General features: G+C 26.9%; 3 pseudogenes; 2 read left to right on the plus strand and 1 right to left on the minus strand.

Moving 5' to 3' along the window:
* The first annotated feature begins 7749 nt into the window (after positions 1-7749).
* On the plus strand, positions 7750-10566 carry LOC123685965 (annotated as a pseudogene).
* Positions 10567-10933: 367 nt separating this feature from the next.
* LOC123685964 lies at positions 10934-12522 on the minus strand (annotated as a pseudogene).
* A 2388-nt stretch (positions 12523-14910) lies between these two features.
* Positions 14911-16065, plus strand: LOC123685967 (annotated as a pseudogene).
* Positions 16066-16096: the final 31 nt, after the last annotated feature.

Here is a 16096-nt window from a genome sequence, read left to right on the forward strand (position 1 = left end):
TGGTATAATTTACCCAGGTTTAGAATTCAATAATTATTTTATTAGAATCACCTGGTATAATTTACCCAGGTTTAGAATTCAATAATTATTTTATTAGAATCACCCAGTATAATTTGCCCCAGGTTTAGAATTCCATCATATTCTACCAGTCATCTGAGTAGGTGAAAATAAAATTTTAATTGAGAGCAGTGAAGGTTTTTTTTTCGTCCAATTCAAAAATTTTCATTTGGAATAATTTCTGATTTATTTATTTCATGAAAATATAACGATGCAATTTAAAATATCAGCCTATGTATGTATGTATGTATCTATGTATGTGTCCCTCATACCAAAGTGGTTTTCTCAGACATGTGTGTCAAGCTTTCGTCCCTGTGCAATACGATGAAAAGTGTTAGAATGAGAAACATTGAAGAAAATAACAAACGAATGAAATCAACAACAGAAGTCAGTCGTGCATTCGTGGTTACAGCAGCAATTGACCTTACCACGTCGGAGATTACTGCTACCTGCGTGACATCCGAGCCCAAGAAAATCAACAATGTGGAACGGCTTACTTGGATAATTGTTCATTAAACAAAAAGAAGGGAATAAGAACAGTCCCTTATACCAAAGTGGTTTCCTTAGACACGTGTGTCAAGCTTTCGTCCCTGTGCAATACGATGAGAAATGTTAGAATGAGAAACATTAAAGGAAATAACAAACAAATGAAATCAACAACAGAAGTCAGTCGTGCATTTGTGGTTACAGCAGCAATTGACCTTACCACGTAAAAGATAATAGCTACCTGCGTGTCATCCGAGTCCAAGAAAATCAACAATGTGGAATGGCTTACTTGGATAATTGATCATTATACAGAAAGAAGGGAATAAGAACAGTCCCTTATACCAATGTGGTTTCCATAGACACGTGTGTCAAGCTTTCGTCCCTGTGCAATACGATGAGAAGTGTTAGAATGAGAAACATTGAAGGAATTAACAAACAAATCAAATCAACAACAGAAGTCAGTCGTGCATTTGTGATTACAGCAGCAATTGACCTTACCACGTGGGAGATTATAGCTACCTGCGTGACATCCGAGTCCAAGAAAATCAACAAAGTGGAATGGCTTACTTGGATAATTGATCATTATACAGAAAGAATGAAGTAAGAACAGTCCCTTATACCAATGTGGTTCCCATAGACACGTGTGTCAAGCTTTCGTCCCTGTGCATTACGATGAAAAGTGTTAGAATGAGAAACATTGAAGAAAATAACAAACGAATGAAATCAACAACAGAAGTCAGTCGTGCATTTGTGGTTACAGCAGCAATTGACCTTACCACGTGGGAGATTATAGCTACCTGCGTGACATCCGAGTCCAAAAAAATCAACAATGTGTAACGGCTTACTTGGATAATTGTTCATTAAACAAAAAGAATTGAATAAGAACAGTCCCTTATACCAAAGTGGTATCCTTAGACACGTGTGTCAAGCTTTCGTCCCTGTGCAATACGATGAAAAGTGTAAGAATGAGAAACATTGAAGGAAATAACAAACAAATCAAATCAACAACAGAAGTTAGTCGAGCATTTGTGGTTACAGCAGCAATTGACCTTACCACGTTACAGATTATAGCCACCTGCGTGTCATCCGAGTCCAAGAAAATCAACAATGTGGAATGGCTTACTTGGATAATTGATCATCATACAGAAAGAAGGGAATAAGAACAGTCCCTTATACCAATGTGGTTTCCATAGACACGTGTGTCAAGCTTTCGTCCCTGTGCAATACGATGAGAAGTGTTAGAATGAGAAACATTGAAGGAATTAACAAACAAATCAAATCAACAACAGAAGTCAGTCGTGCATTTGTGATTACAGCAGCAATTGACCTTACCACGTGGGAGATTATAGCTACCCGCGTGTCATCCGAGTCCAAGAAAATCAACAATGTGGAATGGCTTACTTGGATAATTGATCATTATACAGAAAGAAGGGAATAAGAACAGTCCCTTATACCAATGTGGTTTCCATAGACACGTGTGTCAAGCTTTCGTCCCTGTGCAATACGATGAGAAGTGTTAGAATGAGAAACATTGAAGGAATTAACAAACAAATCAAATCAACAACAGAAGTCAGTCGTGCATTTGTGATTACAGCAGCAATTGACCTTACCACGTGGGAGATTATAGCTACCTGCGTGACATCCGAGTCCAAGAAAATCAACAAAGTGGAATGGCTTACTTGGATAATTGATCATTATACAGAAAGAATGAAGTAAGAACAGTCCCTTATACCAATGTGGTTTCCATAGACACGTGTGTCAAGCTTTCGTCCCTGTGCATTACGATGAAAAGTGTTAGAATGAGAAACATTGAAGAAAATAACAAACGAATGAAATCAACAACAGAAGTCAGTCGTGCATTTGTGGTTACAGCAGCAATTGACCTTACCACGTGGGAGATTATAGCTACCTGCGTGACATCCGAGTCCAAAAAAATCAACAATGTGTAACGGCTTACTTGGATAATTGTTCATTTAACAAAAAGAATTGAATAAGAACAGTCCCTTATACCAAAGTGGTATCCTTAGACACGTGTGTCAAGCTTTCGTCCCTGTGCAATACGATGAAAAGTGTTAGAATGAGAAACATTGAAGGAAATAACAAACAAATCAAATCAACAACAGAAGTCAGTCGAGCATTTGTGGTTACAGCAGCAATTGACCTTACCACGTTACAGATTATAGCCACCTGCGTGTCATCCGAGTCCAAGAAAATCAACAATGTGGAATGGCTTACTTGGATAATTGATCATCATACAGAAAGAAGGGAATAAGAACAGTCCCTTATACCACTGTGGTTTCCATAGACACGTGTGTCAAGCTTTCGTCCCTGTGCAATACGATGAGAAGTGTTAGAATGAGAAACATAGAAGGAAATAACAAACAAATGAAATCAACAACAGAAGTCAGTCGAGCATTTGTGGTTACAGCAGCAATTGACCTTACCACGTTACAGATTATAGCCACCTGCGTGTCATCCGAGTCCAAGAAAATCAACAATGTGGAATGGCTTACTTCGATAATTGTTCATTAAACAAAAAGAAGGGAATGAGAACAGTCCCTTATACCAAAGTGGTTTCCTTAGACACCTGTGTCAAGCTTTCGTTCCTGTGCAATACGATGAAAAGTGTTAGAATGAGAAACATAGAAGGAAATAACAAACAAATGAAATCAACAACAGAAGTCAGTCGTGCATTTGTGGTTACAGCAGCAATTGACCTTACCACGTGGGAGATTATAGCTACCTGCGTGACATCCGAGTCCAAGAAAATCAACAATGTGGAATGGCTTACTTGGATAATTGTTGATTGAACAAAACGAAGGGAATAAGAACAGTCCCTTATACCAAAGTGGTTTTCTTAGACACGCGTGTCAAGCTTTCGTCCCTGTGCAATACGATGAAAAGTGTAAGAATGAGAAACATAGAAGGAAATAACAAACAAATGAAATCAACATTAGAAGTCAGTCGTGCATTTGTGGTTACAGCAGCAATTGACCTTACCACGTGGGAGATTATAGCTACCTGCGTGACATCCGAGTCCAAGAAAATCAACCAACCAACCAAAATCAACTCAAATTTATCGGATTTGGTGTTGATTGTTGGACTTAGCCTCAGGATTGGTTTAGAATGTTGAAATTGATCCTGAAGAAGGACGACCAAAATCAACTCAAATTTATCGGATTTGGTGTTGATTGTTGGACTTAGCCTCAGGATTAGTTTAGAATGTTGAAATTTATCCTGAAGTAGGACGACCAAAATCAACTCAAATTTATCGGATTTGGTGTTGATTGTTGGACTTAGCCTCAGGATTAGTTTAGAATGTTGGAATTGATCCTGAAGTAGGACACCAAAATCAACTCAAATTTATCGGATTTGGTATTAATTGTTGGACTTAGCCTCAGGATTGGTTTAGAATGTTGAAATTGATCCTGAAGAAGGACGACCAAAATCAACTCAAATTTATCGGGTTTGGTGTTGATTGTTGGGCTTAGCCTCAGGATTGGTTTAGAATGTTGAAATTGATCTGAAGAAGGACGACCAAAATCAACTCAAATTTATCGGGTTTGGTGTTGATTGTTGGACTGAGCCTCAGGATTGGTTTAGAATGTTGAAATTGATCCTGAAGTAGGACGACCAAAATCAACTCAAATTTATCGGATTTGGTGTTGATTGTTGGACTTAGCCTCAGGATTAGTTTAGAATGTTGAAATTGATCCTGAAGTAGGACGACCAAAATCAACTCAAATTTATCGGGTTTGGAGTTGATTGTTGGACTTAGCCTCAGGATTGGTTTAGAATGTTGAAATTGATCCTGAAGAAGGACGACCAAAATCAACTCAAATTTATCGGATTTGGTGTTGATTGTTGGACTTAGCCTCAGGATTAGTTTAGAATGTTGAAATTGATCCTGAAGTAGGACACCAAAATCAACTCAAATTTATCGGATTTGGTGTTGATGGTTGGACTTAGCCTCAGGATTGGTTTAGAATGTTGAAATTGATCCTGAAGAAGGACGACCAAAATCAACTCAAATTTATCGGATTTGGTGTTGATTGTTGGACTTAGCCTCAGGATTAGTTTAGAATGTTGAAATTGATCTGAAGAAGGACGACCAAAATCAACTCAAATTTATCGAATATATTTATATAAATAATCCTATTTTATAGGATTTTTTACTTTGTGAATTAATTTTTGTACACTTAAATTAATGAAAATTTAATAGTTTTTATTAAAGGTTAAAATATTAAATTTTAAATTTAACTTAATAAGTTAAATTTTTAATTGTTTATTTTTTTTTGTAATTATATTCAATAAAATTAAATTATTTCTTAAAGTTTCAAAAACTCTTGTACATCTTATACTAGAATATAAAGATAAGCTAAAGAAGCTGATGGGTTCATATCCCATTTATAAAGGTATACCCCTTTTCTTTATAATTAAAACTATAAAATTAATATTTTTAATTTTAATAATAAGAGGAACTCTTATTTCTATTTCTGCTTATTCATGAATTTATATCTGGATTGGTTTAGAATTAAACCTCTTAGCTTTTATTCCTTTTATAAATTTAGATAATTTTAAGTATTCTTCTGAATCCTCCTTGAAATATTTTTTAGTTCAAGTTTCTGCATCAATTCTAGTTTTATTTTCTTTTTTAAATTCATTTATTTTAATCAATTCTATCGAGCAATTAATACCTACTTCTATATTTTTGTTTAACAGAGCTATCCTTATAAAAATAGGAGCAGCCCCTTTTCACTTTTGATACCCAGAAGTCCTAGAAGGACTAAGATGAGCTAATGCATTATTATTAATAACTTGACAAAAAATTGCCCCAATAATTTTAATTATATATAATTTTAAATTAAACCTATTCTTTATTTTGATTATTTTGATATGTATAACCTTAGGGAGTGTAAAAACATGAAACCAAACCAGATTAAAAAAAATTCTTGCCTTATCTTCCATCAACCATATTGGTTGAATATTAAGAATAATAATATTAAATCAATCCTTATGAATATTATACTTTTTAATTTATACTTTTATTTCTTTAAATATAATCTTAATTTTTAATAAATATAAAATCTTTAACATTAAAGATCTTATAAATAATATGAATTACAATAAAACTTTAAAATTCTATTTTTTTTTAAATTTCTTTTCTCTAGGAGGAATCCCCCCCTTTTTAGGATTTTTTCCTAAGTGACTAATTCTAAAAACTTTAATTGAAAATCACTTTTATTTTCTATCTTTTATAATAATTTTTATTACTTTAATTTGTATATATATTTATATACGCTTAATACTTCAATCTTTAATAATAAAATTAAATGAAAATAAAAAATTTAATTATATTAACTCTTACTATGTAATTTTTTTAAATTGAGTGAATATTTACGGATTTATCATTTTTACTGTAATTTTTAGAATTTATTAAGGATTTAAGTTAAATAAACTAGTAACCTTCAAAGTTAAAAATAGAATTATTCTAAGCCTTAGAATAATATTCACCTATAAATTTGCAATTTATAATCATAATTGAATATAAGGCTTAATAAAGGAGAAAACTCATAATTGAATTTACAATTTAACGCTTTAATTCAGCCACTTTATCGAATAAATGATTATTTTCTACTAATCATAAAGATATTGGAACATTATACTTTTTATTTGGAATATGGGCAGGAATAGTAGGAACATCGTTAAGTATTTTAATTCGGTTAGAATTAGGAACTAGAGGAAGATTAATTGGAAACGACCAAATTTATAATATAATTGTTACAGCTCATGCTTTCATTATAATTTTCTTTATAGTAATACCTATTATAATTGGGGGTTTTGGAAATTGATTAGTTCCTTTAATAATTGGAGCTCCTGATATAGCATTTCCACGATTAAATAACATAAGATTTTGACTTTTACCCCCTGCTTTAACTCTTTTAATTTTAAGAACAATCGTAGAAATAGGGGCAGGAACAGGATGAACTGTTTACCCTCCTCTTTCTTCTAATTTAACACATAATGGGCCTTCAGTAGATTTAGTGATTTTTAGTTTACATTTAGCAGGAATTTCCTCAATTTTAGGTGCAGTAAATTTCATTTCAACTATTATAAATATACGTCCATTTGGTATAATACTTGATAAAACTCCTTTATTTGTATGATCTGTTCTTATTACAGCAATTCTTTTATTACTATCACTACCAGTTCTTGCAGGAGCAATTACTATACTATTAACTGACCGAAACTTAAATTCTTCTTTTTTTGATCCAACCGGTGGGGGAGACCCAATTTTATACCAACATTTATTTTGATTTTTTGGCCATCCTGAAGTTTATATTTTAATTCTCCCAGGATTTGGTATAATTTCCCATATTATTACACAAGAAAGAGGGAAAAAAATTGCCTTTGGTTCTTTAGGAATAATTTATGCTATATTAGCTATTGGACTTCTAGGATTTGTAGTATGAGCTCATCACATATTTACAGTGGGAATAGATGTTGATACTCGAGCTTATTTTACTTCAGCTACTATAATTATTGCAGTACCCACTGGAATTAAAATTTTTTCTTGATTAGCAACTTTACATGGAATACAATTTTACTATACACCTTCAATTTTATGAACCCTGGGATTTTTATTTTTATTTACAATTGGTGGATTAACAGGAGTAATTTTAGCTAACTCTTCCATAGATATTATTCTACATGATACCTATTATGTTGTAGCTCATTTCCATTACGTTTTATCTATAGGAGCTGTATTTGCCATTATAGCAGGATTTATCCATTGATTCCCTTTAATTACAGGATTCAATCTTAACAATAAATTATTACAAATCCAATTTTTAATTATATTTATTGGGGTAAACTTAACATTTTTTCCTCAACACTTCTTAGGATTAAGAGGAATACCTCGACGATACTCTGATTATCCTGATGCTTATTACAAATGAAATAAAATTTCTTCTATTGGATCTATAATTTCCTCTCTTAGAATAATCTTTATAATCTTAATTATTTGAGAAAGATTTTATTCAATACGTTTAAGAAAATTTAATTCTAATGTACCCTCTTTAATTGAATGACTTCAACTTTCTCCCCCTAATGAACATTCTTATTCAGAAGTACCAATCTTAGCTCAAAAATTCTAATATGGCAGATTAGTGCATTGGATTTAAACCCCAATTATAAAGATTTACCTTTTTTTAGAAATAGCGACTTGAAAATCATATATATTTTTAGACAGAGCTTCATATTTACTGGAACAATTAAGATTTTTTCATGATCACGCCCTTTTGATCTTAATAATAATCACTTGTATTGTAACATATACCATAATGAGACTAACATTAAATAATTATAACCATCGTTTTATATTAGAAGGACACAATATTGAAACAATTTGAACTATCATACCAGCATTAACTTTAATTTTTATTGCTTTTCCTTCTTTAAAATTAATTTACTTAATTGATGAAATCCGTAACCCTTTAGTTACTATTAAAACTATTGGTCATCAATGATATTGAACCTATGAATATACAGATTTTAAAAATCTTGAATTTGATTCATATTTAATTAATAATAATCAACTTTTTAATTTTCGATTACTAGAAGTTGATAATCGAACTATTTTACCATATCTTTCTCATATTCGAATTCTAACTTCATCTTCTGACGTAATTCATTCTTGAACAGTTCCTTCAACAGGAGTAAAAGTCGATGCCTCCCCAGGGCGATTAAATCAACTTAGATTTAATTTAAATCGAACTGGAATTTTTTTTGGTCAATGTTCAGAAATTTGTGGAGCAAACCATAGATTTATACCTATTTCTATTGAAAGAATTTCTCCCCAAAATTTCATTAAATGGGTAGAAAATTTTTCATTAGATGACTGAAAGATAAGTATTGGTCTCTTAAACCACTTTATAGTAATTAACGACTACTTCTAATGAAAAATTTAGTTAACCTATAACATTAGTTTGTCAAACTAAAATCATTCTCAGAATAATTTTTAATTCCTCAAACTATACCTATGGATTGGTTTTCCTTATATATTTTTATAACACTTTTATTTATTATTTTAAACATTAAAATATTTTATTCTCATAAAAAATCTCCTTTAAAAAAATTTAAATTATTAAATAAAAAACTTTCTTGAAAATGATAATAAATCTTTTTTCTTCTTTTGATCCTTCATCTTATTTTATATTACCTTTAAATTGACTAAGAATAATTATTAGTTTTTTATTTATTCCTTCTATATTCTGACTAATTCCTAATCGATTTAACTTTTTAATTCAAAATATATTAATTACTCTACATAAAGAATTCAAAATCATTACAAAAAAAAATAATACTTTAATATTTATTGTATTATTTTACTTCATTATAATTAATAACTTAATAGGGTTATTTCCTTACATTTTTACAGCCTCAAGTCATATAATTTTTACTCTATCCCTAGCTTTACCTTTATGGTTAAGATTTATATTAAATAGTTGAATTAGCCACACTTATCACTCATTTGCCCATCTAATGCCTCAAGGAACTCCTTCTATTTTAATACCTTTTATAGTATGTATTGAAACAATTAGAAATATTATTCGTCCTGGAACTCTCGCTATTCGTTTATCAGCTAATATAATTGCAGGACACCTTTTATTAACTCTTTTAGGAAACACTGGTCCTATAGTAAATTTGCTTATTTTATTAATTATTATAATTCAATTTATACTAATTTTATTAGAATCAGCAGTAGCTTTAATTCAATCTTATGTTTTTGCTATCCTTAGAACTCTTTATTCTAGAGAAAATAATTATGATAAAAAATCACCCATTTCATTTAGTAGATTATAGTCCTTGACCAATTTTAGGAGCTTTTAGAGCTATAACTGCAATAATAGGAATAATTAAATGATTCCATCTTTTTAACTCTAATTTATTTATTTTAAGAAATATAATTCTTTTACTAATTATATTTCAATGATGACGAGATGTAATTCGAGAAAGAACCTTTCAAGGAAACCACACTCTTTTAGTATCTTTTGGTTTACGATGAGGAATAATTTTATTTATTACCTCAGAGATTTTTTTCTTTGTTAGTTTTTTTTGAAGATTTTATCATATAAGATTATCTCCTTCTATCGAACTAGGAATAACTTGACCTCCAAAAGGAATTAATACCTTTAATCCTAATGAAATCCCATTATTAAACACTATTATTCTATTAAGATCAGGCCTAAGTGTAACTTGAGCCCACCATAGATTAATAGAAAATAATTTTAATCAAACATTTCAAAGATTAATTATTACTGTTTTACTAGGAATATATTTTTCTTTACTACAAGGAATTGAATATTTAGAAGCCCCATTTTCTATAGCCGATTCAGTTTATGGAAGAACATTCTTTATAGCTACAGGATTCCATGGTTTACATGTTATTATTGGTTCTATTTTTCTTTTAGTATGTTTAACTCGATTAAACTTTAATCATTTTAGAAACAATCACCATTTTGGATTTGAAGCAGCAGCATGATATTGACATTTTGTAGACGTAGTATGACTATTCCTATATATATCTATTTATTGATGAGGTAGATATCTATATAGTATAAATATTACATTTGATTTCCAATCAAAAAATCTTTTAAAAGTATAGATAATATTCTTAATTTCATCTTTAATTTTAATAATTCTTAGAATTATAATAATTTTAATAATTATTGCAAATTATATTTCAATAAAAACATTTAAAGATCGAGAAAAAAGTTCTCCCTTTGAATGCGGATTTGACCCTAAAAATTCTGCACGCCTACCATTCTCAATTCACTTTTTTTTAATCGCTTTAATTTTTTTAATTTTTGATGTAGAAATTACCCTTATTATCCCTTTTATTTATAGAATAAAATATTCTAATATTATAATTATTAGCATTATATTTTTTATATTCATAGCAATCTTAATTTTAGGTTTATACCATGAATGAAAACAAGGAGCCTTAAACTGATCTTTATAGGATAATAGTTAAATTAACATTTAATTTGCATTTAAAAAATACTGTTTTTCAGTTTATCTTAAATAAGAAGCAAAATATTGCATTTAGTTTCGACCTAAAAATTTGAATTTAAATTCCTTATTTAATTGAAACCAAACTAGAGGTAAGTCACTGTTAATGATTCCAATGAGAAACTCTCCAATTAAAGAAATATAAAAATTTAAGCTTCTAACTTAATATATAGCAATTTGTTAATATTTCTATTTATATAGTTTATCTAAAACATTATATTTTCATTATAAAAAAAGATTAATTCTTATAAATACTTAAAAAATATTTTAATTTACCTCAATATCTTCAATATTGCGCTCTATTAAGCTATTTAAGTAGAATATATAAATCAATAACAAAATAATTCAAATTAAAAATATGATTATATAAATCTTTAAACTATTTTTAAAAATATACTGAAATAAAACAGAAATTTTTTTAAAAAATTTAAATAAACCCTGACTTCCTAAGGACTCTGATCAACCTTGATCTAAAAATTTATAATTTAGTATTCCTAAATTAATAAAAAAATAATTTATTCCAAAAGTTGAAATATAAGGCAAATTCCATATTAATACTAAAAAAATTAAAATTTTTATTAAATTAGAAAAAATTAAATTATAATTTAATTTTAATAAAGAAATCTCAAAACCTATAATTACCCCAATTATTACTATAATTAAAATTAAAATTTTCATAAAAAAAGGTAATACAACTAAATTGATATCCTTAAATATAAATCATATAAGAACTGTTCCTGAAAATAATACAATAATAAATATAAATCCTATTCTATAAACTATTTCATCTCTTAATTCTTCAGTTCTATTTATTCTAAACCCACAATAATCTGTAAATATTAAATAATTTAATAAACGCACTGTATAAGAAACTGTTAATGTTAAAGAAATTAATATAATTAAATAAATTACAATATTTAATCTTGTCATAGAATAAACCTCTATAATTAAATCTTTTGAGTAAAATCCAGAAAAAAAGGGAATACCACATAATGATAAATTTCTTACATTAAAATATATTACAGTTATAGGAGTTTTATAAACTAAACCTCCTATAAAACGAATATCTTGAGATTCTCCTATTAAATGAATAAAATTACCTGCACATATAAATAATAAGGCTTTAAATAAAGCATGAATTAATAAATGAAAAAAAGCTAATTCATATAAACCTAATCTTAAAATAGTAACTATTAAACCTAACTGACTTAAAGTTGATAAAGCAATAATTTTTTTTAAATCATATTCAAAATTAGCTGCTAAACCTGAGATTAATATTGTTATCAATCCAATGAATATTAACACAAAAGAATAATTTTCCAATAATAAATGAAATCGAATTAATAAATAAACCCCTGCTGTTACTAAAGTTGAAGAATGTACTAATGCTGAAACAGGAGTAGGAGCAGCTATAGCTGCTGGTAATCAAGCTGAAAAAGGAATTTGTGCACTTTTAGTTAAAGCAGCAATAATAATTAACAAACCTACAATTATTATTCTTTTATCTCTATAATAATAATCAATATATAATATAAAATTTCATCTTCCAAAATTTATTATCCAAGCAATAGAAATTATTAATATTGCATCTCCTACTCGATTAGATAAAGCTGTTAATATACCAGCTGAATAAGATTTTACATTTTGATAATAAATTACTAAACAATAAGAAACTAATCCTAACCCATCTCAACCCAATAAAATTGAAATTAAATTTGGACTTAAAATTATTAATAATATAGATAGAACAAATATAAAAACTAGTATAATAAAACGATTAATAGATAAATCCTTAGATATATAAGATTTTCTATAAAAAATTACTATGGTAGAAATAAATAAAACAAAAGAAACAAATAATAAAGATATTCAATCTAAAAGAATTAATATTTCTACTTCTATTGAATTTAAATTAAAAATTCTTCACTCAATAAAATAAACCTTTCCTGTATTAAGTAAAAATAATCTAAAACAAAAAAAAAAAAAAAAAAAACCTAAGTATTAATCTAGAAAAAATTACACAAAAAGATATTACTTAAAGTTAAAGTAACTTCATTGACTCCACAAATCAATATTTTATATAAACTATTTAAGTAAAAGAAAAATAAATCTCTTTTTAATAAAATTAAATTTAAAGGAACCCAATGTATGAGTAATAAAATTAATTCTCGATAAGAAATTAATTCAAAAAAATATAATCTTCTGTAAAATTTTCCATGTTGACTAAAAGAATATAAATACAAACTATAAGAAGCTCTCAAAAAAGTTATAATTATTAATATAAATATACAAATATGAGAATAATTAATTAAACTATTAATTAACAAAATTTCTCTTAACAAATTTAAAGAAGGTGGTGCAGCTATATTTCTAATTACTAACAAAAATCACCATAAAGATAAAAAAGGTACAATATTAATTAAACCTTTATTAATAAAAATACTTCGACTAACAATACGTTCATAATTTATATTTACTAAAACAAATAATCCTGAAGAACAACAGCCATGAGCTAATATTATTATTAAAGATCCAGTAATTCCTCAAGAATTAAATGTTAATAAACCTGACAATAAAAGTCCTATATGAACAACTGAAGAATAAGCAATTAAAGATTTTATATCTCTTTGACGTAAACAACTTAAAGAAACTAAAATCCCTCCTATTAAAGATAAATTAATTAAAAAAAAATTAACCTCAACTCCTAGATATATAAATATAGTTAAAAATCGAATAAGTCCATATCTTCCTAACTTTAATATCACTCCTGCTAATATTATAGACCCAGCAACTGAAGCTTCTACATGTGCTTTAGGCAATCATAAATGAAATAAAAATATCGGCATTTTAACTAAAAATACTATTATTATTATAAAATATAAAATGAAACTAAATAAATTTACATTAATATAAGTCAAATCTAATGTTTTAAACTTTGAATAATAAATAAAAATAAACAATATTATTGGTAAAGAAGCTATAATTGTATAAAAAAATATATATATTCCAGCTTGAATACGTTCAGGCTGATATCCTCAACCTAAAATCAAAATCAAAATTGGAATTAACCTAGCCTCAAAAAATATATAAAATAAAAATATATTTATAGAAGAAAAAGTTAATAATAAAAAAAGCAATAATAATAATAATAAAATACTAAATAACTCACTGAAATCTTTTAAATTAAAAAGTTTTTCTCTAGCTATAAATATTAAAAAAGAAATTCAAAACCTTAATAATAACAAAAAATATGATAAAAAATCTATACCTATAAAAAAATTTAATGAACTAAAAAATAAAAAAGAAATTTTTGAAAAAAATCAAATTCTTATTAAAATTAAATAATTTTTAATTAATCAAAATTTATTTATAAAACATAAAGGAATCATAAATACTAATATTATTAATATTATCATAAAATATTTAATGAATTAAAATAATCATTTCCATAAGAACGAATTATTGACACTAATAAAGATAATCCCAAAACTCTTTCACAAACACTTATAGTTAAAAAAACTACTACAAAATAAAATTCATAACTAAAATAAGATAAATAAAAATATATTATTATAAATAAAGTTAAAATTACTAATTCTAATCTAAGTAATGTTATTAATAAATGTTTTCGATTAATAAAAAAATTTAAAATTCTAAAAATAAACATACTTAAAAAAATTATTTCCATATTTTAATAATTTAAAAAAAATACTGGTCTTGTAAACCAGCTTTAAGATTTAATCTTTTAAAATATCAGAGGAAAACAAATATATCTTTAATCTCCAAAATTAATATTTTTTATTAAACTACCCTCTGAAATCTTAATTTTAACATTTTTAAATTTTTTGGCAATTTTTCTTACCCACCCCCTATCCTTAGGACTACTTATTTTAACTTATACAATTATAACTTGTATCATTATAGGATTAATAAGATCAAACTTTTGATTTTCATATATTTTAATATTAATTATAATTGGAGGTTTACTAATTTTATTTATTTATATAACAAGAACTGCCTCTAATGAAAAATTTAAATTTAATAAATATATTATATTTATTATAATTAGTTTATTTATAATTACTATATTTATAAATAATATAAATCTATATTTAATAAATCAAAATATTAATAATGAAATTTTACATAAAATAGATTTAATTAGAAATTTTTATTTAAATTTAAATAAATTTTTAAATTACCCAAATTCTAACATATTTTTAATTTTGGTTTTTTATTTATTAATTTCAATAATTGCAGTTGTAAAAATTACTAAAGTAAAATTTGGACCGTTACGTCAATTTAAATATGAAAATACCAATACGAAAAATTAATTCTTTAACGAAAATTATTAATAACTCTTTAATCGATCTACCTACACCAAGAAATATTTCATATTTATGAAATTTTGGATCTTTATTAGGCTTGTGTTTAATAATACAAATTATTACAGGATTATTTTTATCTATACATTATTGTGCAAACGTAGATTTAGCTTTTAATAGAGTAACTCATATTTGTCGAGACGTAAATATAGGATGGTTAATACGAACTATTCATGCAAATGGAGCCTCTTTATTTTTTATATGTTTATATTTACATATTAGGCGAGGCTTATATTTTGGTTCTTACAAACTTACAGAAACTTGAATGACAGGAACTACTATTTTATTTATATCTATAGCTACAGCCTTTTTAGGTTATGTTCTTCCCTGAGGGCAAATATCTTTTTGAGGAGCAACTGTAATTACAAATTTAGTTTCTGCAATCCCTTACCTAGGAAATTCTATCGTTATTTGACTATGAGGAGGTTTTGCTGTTGACAATGCTACATTAAACCGATTTTATTCATTTCATTTTATTTTACCTTTCATTATTTCAGCTTTAATTATAATTCATTTACTATTTTTACATAACTCTGGCTCTAGTAATCCTTTAGGATCTAATTCTAATCTAGATAAAATTAGTTTTCATCCATATTTATCCTTTAAAGATATTTTAGGTTTTCTCATTATAATATTTTTTATTTTAAATATTATTATTCTATATCCTTATATATTAAGAGATCCTGATAATTTTATCCCAGCTAATCCTCTTTCCACCCCTCCTCATATTCAACCAGAATGATATTTTTTATTTGCTTATGCAATTCTTCGCTCTATTCCCAATAAACTTGGAGGTGTAATTGCTTTAGTAATATCAATTGCTATTCTTTATTTTATACCTTTTATTAATTTCAAAATAATGAAAAGAAACAGCTTTTATTATATTAATAAAATTATATTTTGAAATTTTATCGTTACAGTTATAATTTTAACATGAATCGGAGCTAAACCAGTTGAAGATCCTTTTATTTTCATAGGACAAATTTTTACCTTAATCTATTTCATATACTTTATATTAAACTCAATTATTTATAAAATTTGAGACTGATGAATATTTAATTAATCAATGAGCTTGAAAAGCATATATTTTGAAA

This window comes from Harmonia axyridis, chromosome X, assembly GCF_914767665.1.
Source record: "Harmonia axyridis chromosome X, icHarAxyr1.1, whole genome shotgun sequence".
Lineage (NCBI taxonomy): Eukaryota > Metazoa > Arthropoda > Insecta > Coleoptera > Coccinellidae > Harmonia > Harmonia axyridis.